At 36.4% G+C, this 10,790-nt stretch overlaps 1 non-coding gene and 1 pseudogene across 1 annotated transcript; one reads left to right on the top strand and one right to left on the bottom strand.

Annotated features, from left to right (window-relative positions):
- The first annotated feature begins 263 nt into the window (after nt 1–263).
- On the top strand, nt 264–335 carry TRNAP-AGG (transfer RNA proline (anticodon AGG)). Its single transcript has one exon. It is a non-coding gene; the product is annotated as a tRNA-Pro (tRNA).
- A 6,807-nt stretch (nt 336–7,142) lies between these two features.
- LOC126787785 (COBRA-like protein 1) lies at nt 7,143–8,848 on the bottom strand (annotated as a pseudogene).
- Nucleotides 8,849–10,790: the final 1,942 nt, after the last annotated feature.

The following is a 10,790-nucleotide window of genomic DNA, read 5'->3' as shown; positions in this document are numbered from 1 at the left end:
ACCTAATCCAGTCTCAAGCATATTGTTTATCATGTGCAGTCAAATATTTCAAGAGAGACAAGACCTCTAATATTTTTTTAATTAACAGCTTATAATTTTGTGACCAAGCTCTTACCAATTGTGAAGACCGATTGGAAGTCAGTGATGGAATCTATTCAAGAGTTGAAACGTTCATGTGATACAAGATCATGAAGATAGCATCAACTCGACAAAAGGCTACTCATAAGTTATATTGATCTTCTGGTTCAACTTGACAGCAACATGGTCATTTGGTCTAGTGGTATGATTCTCGCTTAGGGTGCGAGAGGTCCCGAGTTCAATTCTCGGAATGCCCCTTTCTCTAAGGTAACCATTTACAGTCTTCTTTTTTCTTCTGGGCCAGTTGCCCAGTTGATATCCCTCGGGCTACATTTCCGGTCACGTTTTCAGCTCTTTATACAGTCTCTAATTGTCTCTGAGTTTAGCGAGGTGCGCGCTCTCTGTCGCAAATCCCCATTTTGAAGTGCCAATTGTAATCTCAATCTAACCCGGCCAGCTATTATTCTTAACTTTCAACGTATTTGTTGAGCTGATACATGTAGTGGTTAGAGTTACCATATTGGCTTCAATCTGACTTAAGTTTAACCTGTTTAGGTTTTACTATGCTATTTGGTACCTGGTCGATAAGCTCATAATTAGGTCTATGACTTCACTGCATGTCGAAGATACATTAGCATCAGCAGTTCAGCACATTCCAACATGCACATCTTTGTTACCCAAAAATATGCACTGAGAACCATCAGTTTGGCTAAATGGACCAACTTGTGTTTCCAGAGTACTTCAACGACTCAATTACAATTTACATGTGATGATTTCTTTCTAGAATTAACAAGAAAAACAAACATTTTGTGAAATAGTAACTTGTCAGTTATAACTTTTGTTTTTTTTTCGTTCTAAGGTAAGGTAATGGTGGTTATCGTATAAAAATTATTTAGAGAAAAAATCGAGCACTATATAATCTATCTAATAATTCAATTGATATTGCAATTCACTCATACCATATCAGATGGTATACCATGGATGTGAGCTCAAAAGACCAGAACCATCTGAAATTGAATCAAGCAATAACAGTGTCAAAACCCTAGAATCTGAAATTGAAAAAGATCATGTTTACCGTAATTACTAAACAAAAGAGAAACATTTCACCTCTAGTGGTGGTGAAGCAAAGAGAAATCATCATATTCAATAACGAATTTGTGTGTGTGTGGGGGGGGGGGGGGGGGCTTCATTTAGTCAAAGACCAGGTTTGACATGGAATTAGAGAGGCCTCTTCAGTATTAGTGCTAAACTGAAGGACTTGAACGTTATTAGCAGTATTTTCTCTCAAGACAAACCGAAATCCAGAACAAGGACTATCATGTATTACTAGTACTCTTTCCCCATACTACCTCATGATCAAACGAATATAGGCATGTATACTATTTGTCATTGGAGTAGAAAGTGGATCATATTAGAAGTTCATTGCCACTCTGAAGAGTTACACAAAAGATAATCGTGTTTTTTTCCTATTAAAAAGAAATGAGAAGTGTGGTATGATCATCCTACCACACTTGGGAGATATGCTTCTTAGTTTTAATTAATTTTTTTATATTGACCCAAACAACAAAGAATGACGCAACTTGTCCTTTGTGAATTATTATGAAAATCGTCAGTCTATTTCCTAATCCAAAAAAATAATAATTTTAAGAAGACAAGCAGTACCGTATAACTTCCCACATCTGAAAAATGTGACCTCTGCAATAGAACTTCTAATAATATAGTCCTCTCACCAACAACAATCAATGAGTACTCCAAGCGGGTTGCTTTATTCAACTTGGTAGGTATCAACTGGGAATTTGAAAGCACTAAATTTAAACAGCCCATTCAAACTAAAACCTTAGGTTAAAAGTTTAAAACTAATGTAAGTGCAAAGAAGACTCAAACCTGTGGGATAACTGGTAGATTCACATAATTAGTTAAAGATGACAGTATTGTAGGAGCACTTTTAGACTTAAAATGGCGTTAATTAACTTATTCCAATATTGAAGGTGAGGCCACTTATTGTATCAGCAAGTGGCAACCACTTATTCCAATATTACCCTGTTTGCTACTAATACAATCCTCACCCTCATATATATATATATATATATATATATATATATATATATGCATATTCATGTGCAATTTCTGAAATCACAAGAAATTGCATTATTATAAATAAACACTACATAGCATCAAACAACCAATGCACGCATGTGATAGCTTTGAAATTTGACAGAGTTCATGCAGACGTCCAGTAGACATACATTATAGTGATGAATAACCTCTGCTAGGATGCTTCCAGATAAGACACAGAACCAAAGTTGCGATATTGCATTTGGAAGTGGCTTGGACAGTAACAGTGCTGACTTAGAACTTTAAGTACATATTGCACTATTACTGAAAAACGAACCAAAAAGTCGCAGATCTACATCTACTCCTAGTTTTTAATCCCGAAAAGAAAATTGGACTAGAAAGGGAAACGTACTTTATAAGCAACTGAAAACTATATAGCCTAGATGATAGTAGCGAAAATAATTCTAACAGAGGGCCAACATAGAACCTAGCAATATCATAAGTTCATGTTCTACTAGCAGAACTTACCTTAAAACATACAAGAAAGCAAGAAAAAAGATTGTGAAGACCAGAGTACATACCGCAGACATAATTTTAAATATATTTAAACCGATTGTGACATCCTATTTCAGGGAAGTAGGCAATATCATAAGTTCATGTTCTAAGAGCAAACTTACCTAAAACATACATGAAAGCAAGAAAGAAGATTGTGAAGACCAGACAAGATACCACAGACATAATTTCAAATATATTTGAATCGATTGTGACATCTTATTTCAGGGTCAAGAGTGACAATACAACACAGTGCATTCAAACATATTTTTGTCATTTTATTTTTTTTCATTTACCTCAAAACGGATCTCATGAAAGAAAAACATGCAGAGAAAGGCAACTTCTTGATTCGAGAAATAAAATCAAACTATTCCAAACGTTTTCACCAATGATGAAAAATAGAATGAACTCAGAAGTAATAACCATTCAGAAAACTGAGATGATCTAATCTATATATATTATACCTCAATAAACTGATGAGAAAACCCACATTTTAAAAGGTTACCCTTGATAAGGACAAGATAATGCTATTATCATCGCATGATATCAACTTGAGAAAAGAAATCTGAAGGAAACAGAATCATTCATGAAAACCAAAATTTTGAGATAACAATATAGTCCACCAGAAATAAGCAAATCTCATAAAACTGTCAAAATAATAAACAGTTCAGCTTTAGGAGAAGATAGTATCTGATAAAGCCAAAATAGCACAAGGTGCAAGTAGCAAATGCAGTGGAATCAGTTGCATACAAGGGACAATTTAGCCAAAAACACGTCTAGTTTCATTGAAAGGCTCTAATGAATAACGATCACCAGGTGCACATAATAGCAATAAACTGACATGGAAACATTCCTTGTTATAAAAAAAACTGAAAGTACTAGCCCCAGCAGCTATACGTCTGGCAAAAACTTTGAACAAGACCTCACAATCATATCATGTATTTGATATTAGCTTGTGTAATAGGTTGAAGTATGTGTGTCATTATTAAAACTAAAATAAGGTCAAGTAACAGCTAACAATAATAATACAGAAAAACCCGATATATATCTTTATATTTTATTGAACATAGACTGGCAAGGCAACAAACTCTGTAGTATGGACTGGTCTGAATAGTTTAAATACCGACTATGCACAGTTTCAAACTAGTAGAACAAGAACTTACGAGGCAACAATCACATAGCAATTCCCAACAGTATGCCTCAATGACTTCTTTGTTGGAACCCCAAGTTGGCAAACATCATTTAATTAAGACATTCCAACACTCCCAAGATAGCAACAGGTTTGAGGATTGATTAAAGTCTCAGAAGAAACCGGTTTGGAGGAGCAAATCCCGAATAGAGTGCTCAATGTCTAATAACAAATTCTCAAAGGCAACCAGTCACATGCAGCAATTCCGAGTAGTTCTGAGCTCACTGCTTTATTAAAAAGTTTTCAGAGGCAACAAGTTTCAAGAGAAATTCCGAGTAGCATTTATGGGCTCACTACTCTAATAATAAATTTCAGAGGCAACAAATATAAAGGAGCAACCGAGGCAACAAGTTTAAAGAGCAATATCGAGTAACCTTAGAAACACCACTCCTTTAATAATTAATTTCATAGGCAACAATTTACGAGAGCAACCGAGGAAACCAGTTTCATGAGCAATACCGTATGAGTAGTGTTTCTGAGCTCATTGGTCTAGTATTGAATTTTCAGAGGCAACAAATTTCAAGAAGCAACTGAGGCAAAAAATTTAAAGAGCAATACCGAGTAAGCTCAGAAACACCACTGCTCTAATAATGAATTTTCATATGCAACAAATTTCCAAGAACAATATGAGGCAACAAGTTTCAATGAACACCACTGCTCTAATAATGAATTTTCATAGGAAACAAATTTTCAAGAACAATCAAGGCAACAAGTTTCAAGAGCAAATCCTTGTAGTGTTTCTGAGCTCACTTCTCTAGCATTGAATTTTCAGAGGCAACAAATTTCAAAGAGCAACCGAGGAAACAAGTTTAAAGAGCAATACCGAGTAAGCTCAGAAACAACAGTGCTCTAATAATAAATTTTCATAGGCAACAAATTTCCAGGAGCAATTGAGCAACAAGTTTCAACAGCAAATCCAAGTAGTGTTTCTGAGCTCACTTCTCTAGCATTGAATTTTCAGAGGCATCAAATTTCAAAGAGCAACCGAGGCAACAAGTTTAAAAAGCAATACCGAGTAAGATCAGAAACACCACTGCTCTAATAATGAATTTTCATAGGCAACAAATTTTCAGGAGCAATCAAGCAACAAGTTTCAACAGCAAATCCAAGTAGTGTTTGTGATCTCACTTCTAGCATTGAATTTTCAGAGGCAACAAATTTCAAAGAGCAACCGAGGCAACAAGTTTAAAGAGCAATACCGAGTAAGCTCAGAAACAACACTGCTCTAATAATAAATTTTCATAGGCAACAAATTTCCAGGAGCAATTGAGCAACAAGTTTCAACAGCAAATCCAAGTAGTGTTTCTGAGCTCACTTCTCTAGCATTGAATTTTCAGAGGCAACAAAATTCAAAGAGCAACCGAGGCAACAAGTTTAAAAAGCAATACCAAGTAAGCTCAGAAACACCACTGCTCTAATAATGAATTTTCATAGGCAACAAATTTCCAGGAGCAATCAAGCAACAAGTTTCAACAGCAAATCCAAGTAGAGTTTGTGAGCTCACTTCTAGCATTGAATTTTCAGAGGCAACAAATTTCAAAGAGCAACCGAGGCAACAAGTTTAAAGAGCAATACTGAGTAAGCTCAGAAACACCACTGCTCTAATAATGAATTTCCATAGGCAACAAATTTCCATGAGCAATCGAGGCAACACGTTTCAAGAGAAATTACGTCCGAGTAGTATTCTTGAGCTCACTGCTCTAGTATTGAATTTTCAGAGGCAACAAATTTCTAGAAGAAACCAAGGCAACAAGTTTAAAGAGCAATAAAGTAAGCTCAGAAATACCCACTACTCTAATAATAAAATTTTCATAGGCAACAAAATTTCAGGAGCAATCAAGGCAACAAATTTCAAGAGAAATCCCGTCCGAATAGTGTTTCTGAGCTCACTGCTCTAATAATGAATTTTCAAAGACAACAAATTTCCAGGAGCAATAAGGCAACAAATTTAAAGAGCCATACCCAGTAAGCTCAAAAACACGACTAGCTCTAATAATCAATTTTCGTAGGCAACAAATATGATGGAGCAATTGAGGCAACAAGTTACAAGAGCAATTCTGAGTAGTGTTTCTGAGGTCACTACTCTAATAATGAATTTTCAGAGGCAACAAATTTCAAGGAGCAACCGAGGCAAAAAATTTAAAAAGCAATAAAAAATAAGCTCGGAAACACCACTCGGAATCGCTCTTGAAACTTGTGGCCTCGATTGCTCCTTGAAATTTGTTGCCTATGAAAACCCTAAACCAATGCAAAGCTCACTGCTCCAAAAACACTTTTCCATTCCGAAAGGGCAATCCCAACTAGTGTGTTCCAGCTCACTGCTCTAATGAACAAAATTATCAGAGGCAACCTTTACTCTAATGACAATTTCACATGTCAGACACACCCTTAATTATAAGGCATCAATTACCAGCTCTATCTGTAATTCTGAATTCTATCATCCATTTATAACTCACCATCAAATTTTCTTATACGGCAACATAAATTCAAAAGACACCCACTCACCAATCTGTGCCCAATTTCAATCTAAATAACTTTGAATCATTTGGGATATCAAGCAGAGACAAATGGATGACATAATTATAAGTGGATCACAAACAATAGACTCGGCCACATCAAATTGATGTGACCATAACAGGGATAATTTAAACCTCCAGAATTACCATATGAAATTGAATCAAGCAAAAGAACCCTAGAAATTGAAATCCAAAGGAATCACGATGGAAATCGTTAGATGTGACTATAATAGGGTCTAGTGACCTGCAGAATTACCATCTGGACTAGAGTTAAGCAAAACACAGATACCCAAACCCTAGAATTTGAAATTGAAAGGAATCACAATAGAATTCGTTATAGGTACCTGTTGAACCAAACGAAACAAGCGGAATCCATCTCTCTCTCTCTCTCTCTCTCTCTCTCTCTCTCTGTATCAAAGAAGAACCAGACCGTTGTCGAAAGGAGAGAGAGAGAGAAGAAGAAGAAGACTTGAATTTCAAAATTGAAATGAGAGAGAGGAACCCAGACTTCTTTTAAAGAGAGCATAACAAATTGTAACGGCTTCTTTATTAGGCTTACTAATATCTCTGTTTCAACAAATAAAATAAATAAATAATAAAATAAAATTTGGGAGTGCAACACTCCTTATCGAGAGTAGTTTCCAATTTACACTCACATTCTCTAACAACTTTCTCCAATTTTTTAGGAGAATGAATTTACTTCATTAATCAACGATCATTACACTCTAAACAGTAAACACAAATTAGAGTAACTATGCATCAGGGGATGGCATGGTACAACTGTCACCATTGAAATAGACCCTACGAGGGAATGCCCAACCCTTGGGTGATATAGAAGTTGTACCAAGCTTCTCGAAAAGGAGTTCTGCCTCGGCACTTGGTAGAGACCCAGCCTGCATCAGTATATTGTTGTACAAGTCAAGTCCCCATAGCATTGCAGTATCATCTGAAACAAAACAAAACATCATAACTAATTAATAGGTTTTTGATGGACAAGAATCAGAACTAATATGTGAGGGGTCAACATACTTCTTCCTGCTGTAGTAGTCAATGACTAGTAGTTAATTCGAAATTTCTGGATCAATTTCTCAAAGTTTGGGTGCTGGATGACCAAGTTCCAATCTGAATAGTTCATCCTGTAATTGAGGTATGTAATTTTTTGAGTTTCACTAGCCAATACTTCATGTGGTCTTCTGTGACCTGCCAACTAATTTGGATGGGGCACATATGGCTTGTACATTGAACAAGAGGCTCATAGCTCTTGTCAGAGTTTGGGATAACTGAAGACGAATGCGGCCTGCAAATTCAGAAGCACAAAAGTATAAGATATATATTACATCTGCAAATCATATTTCAAGATGATGGAAGCTCTCTCACTCTATGCATTTGCTGGTGTTGTTTTGGCAGCCACATGAACACGTACTGCAGGGCACCCTTGTGTTATTGTAGAAGGAAGATAGTGAGACACAACAAGTTGGAGCTTTCTGAGCCAAGAATTGTGAATATGTACATGTAACGGTCCATGTCACTATTACCAGCAAAGGTTGAGGACTTGAGGTTAAGCTAAAAAGTTCAATAAAAGTTCAAGTTGATACTAAAAGACATTGATAACATTTTGAACTTACTGTCAGCTTGAGTGACTCTCTTTGCAGTAAAGAATTTAGTCGGCTTAACAATTTGTGCACGGCCACAGGTATAGCCAGGAACCGGTGTAGTAAGGGTGAAGTTCTCAGGAAGCCTAACTGTTCGATTATTTGTTCCAGCTTCACCAACAGAAAGCTGAAAAGCAGCTGCAGAGTTGGCTGGATCCTGCTCTAATGAAGCCAGTACTCCCTCTTTGCAGCAGTTTCCAATTTGCATGTTGTAAGGGGCTGAAGGCATTAAATCGACAATCGATGGGGTCTTTTGACACGAATGTGGGGAAGTTCCATTGAATCTTGAACAATTTCCTTTCACTGTGGCTTCTCCTCCCACCATGCTCCATATTACCTCCTTCCCTGCCCATGTCCATCCCAGTGACCAGCCTGGTGCTTGGATGTGGCGATATTTTTGAAGGTTGTTAATTGTGACAAGGGCCTATTTAGTCAAAGAAAAAGCTGATTTAATACTTGTTATATACCCTTATATTCTTAGGTGGAAAGCAAAATGAAATTGATCATATAAACTAAATAAGATTAGCTTCTTGGAAAGTTTGCTAGGAGCTTCTGCAGCTCGGAGTTGAACATTTGTAAAATCTGAATTTCAGAACCACATATGAACCTGAGAACCTCCACTACTTACTGCGCATATATGCTTTATTTTTTAAAGTCAACCGTTTGATTACTAGAGCTCAGGCAACGTTTGGTGAAGATCTGTAGTTTAAAATTGAAACATTACTTACGATATAACCATCAGGAGTCCAGGCTACAATGTCCCATCTGATCGTGATATTTGCAGTGGGATCAAGTGCATCATATGCTTCTGCATAGCAAAACCTGCAAAAATGAAAATGACTGGATATCATTAATTATGTCTATTTGACAATTGTTTTTCCTAGGGGTGGGCATAAAAAACGGAAATCCCGATCTCATCCCGATCCCGTCCCGAAATTCATAGGGACGGAGGTCTAAAAACGTTTGTCCCGTCCCGATTCCGTCCCGCTTCATAATAGTGGGATGGGATGTGGGACGAATAATTTATATCACGCTTCGTCCCGTCCCGTCCCACCTTTAATGAAAACTTAAAAATTCTTATATATTTCTATCAAAATGAAACTAATTTATGTTCTTAATAACTCCAAAATTATATCCACTCAAATAATAATGGTAAATTATAATATTTTGAACATAATATGTATTTTTTTGTTAAAATTTCATTATTGAATGTTACTTTGTTATGAAAAAAAAATATTGGTTTTTATTTAACTTCATAAGAATGTGGGATTTGTCCCGTTCCGTCCCAACCGGGATTAATCCCGAGTGTGATGCATTCTTAAAAACCCTCGTCTCGTCCCGATCCCGTCCCGATTCAAAAGAGTGGGACGGGACGTGGGATGAGCCCCGTCCCGTCCCATCCCGTCCCGTGCCCACCCCTAATTTTTCCTCTACTTTGTAATTCTCACGTACAATGTGATTAACAATCGAAATCTGTAACATAACACGGATTTCCATCCAGAAGTTATACTGTTTCCCTTTAAGAGTGGAGATAATTAAACTAAAAAATAGAACATATTTTCTATAAAAATATTTTTGTATCCAAAAGCTGCCATTCTCGGAGAATTTGGATTTAAAAAGATGGTACATCTTCTTAATCAAGCAAAACTTATTTCCACACTGTTCAAACAAGACTTGCCAAATCTCACAAGTCACAATTACTATGCTTCCAATCAAGAATCAAATTTCAGTAAACTTTAGAGGCATGCATTTAGGGTATAACAACACTGATGATTTAGGATCAAACCTAAGAGAAGAAGAATGAGCTAACCTGTCGGAGTGAAGCTACAGCAAAATATTCCAGCTAGAAGCAATACAACGAAGCTAGTTGAAATGGAGATGGATGTACTCATTGGTACTTGGTAGAAACAGGAAGCTTATATCTTGACTGTTGAGGTCCTTATGGTTTCAATATTGTCTTGTGACACAAGACTCAACCCGAAGCTTCTTTGAGAGAGAGAACAGAAATCACTATATTAATAGTTGGAGAAAATTGACTTTGTCAAGCTCAAGGAGTGAGGATCAAGCTAACAGAGAAAAGTGTGACGTTTGAGTGTTTGACTATGTCTGATAGTACTAGAATTCGTTTGTCAACTAGGACTTCTTTCAAAGCTGGGAATCCAAAATAGGCAAAAATGAAACTTTCGTTATAAATTGGGAAGGCCGGCAAGATCAAGTTAAACTTAGATTATATATTTACATGTTGATCATTTGTTGCACAATGTTTATAAAATTTATGTACAGACAGTCAATTTATATCCAGTTATTATATGTACTACAATTGTCGTAGTTGTTGCCTAGTTGGGTTGCCTGAGTCATGGTTGTATGAGTCAAAGAAAATTAAGAATGGGAAGAGAAGGAAATGCCTACAGGTTATAGCTAGCTTGAAACTTGAAGCAGCTGCTCCTCAATGTATTTCATCATGTATCGATCAGAAGTGAGTCTGGGGGCCTGTTTTCATGTTAACATATAAATGGAAATATCGACTTTTTTGTTGTTGTTGTTGTTGATCAAAGTGGAAATATCTACTTAATTCCCTTTAAATTTAAATCACCGGACATTTCATAATAGTATAGCAGTTGAAGTTGTCAACACAGTTCAGAAATATGAGAAAAAGGCCTAATCTGATAACCACACTCTCTGTGGCATATAGTTTAAGCAAGAACGTAATTGAATAAAGATGGTTGAAACAGAGATCATAGTTATATA

The sequence above is a fragment of the Argentina anserina genome, chromosome 3, assembly GCF_933775445.1.
Source record: "Argentina anserina chromosome 3, drPotAnse1.1, whole genome shotgun sequence".
In the NCBI taxonomy this organism is placed as follows: domain Eukaryota; kingdom Viridiplantae; phylum Streptophyta; class Magnoliopsida; order Rosales; family Rosaceae; genus Argentina; species Argentina anserina.
This window is presented reverse-complemented; position numbering and strand designations above follow the sequence as displayed.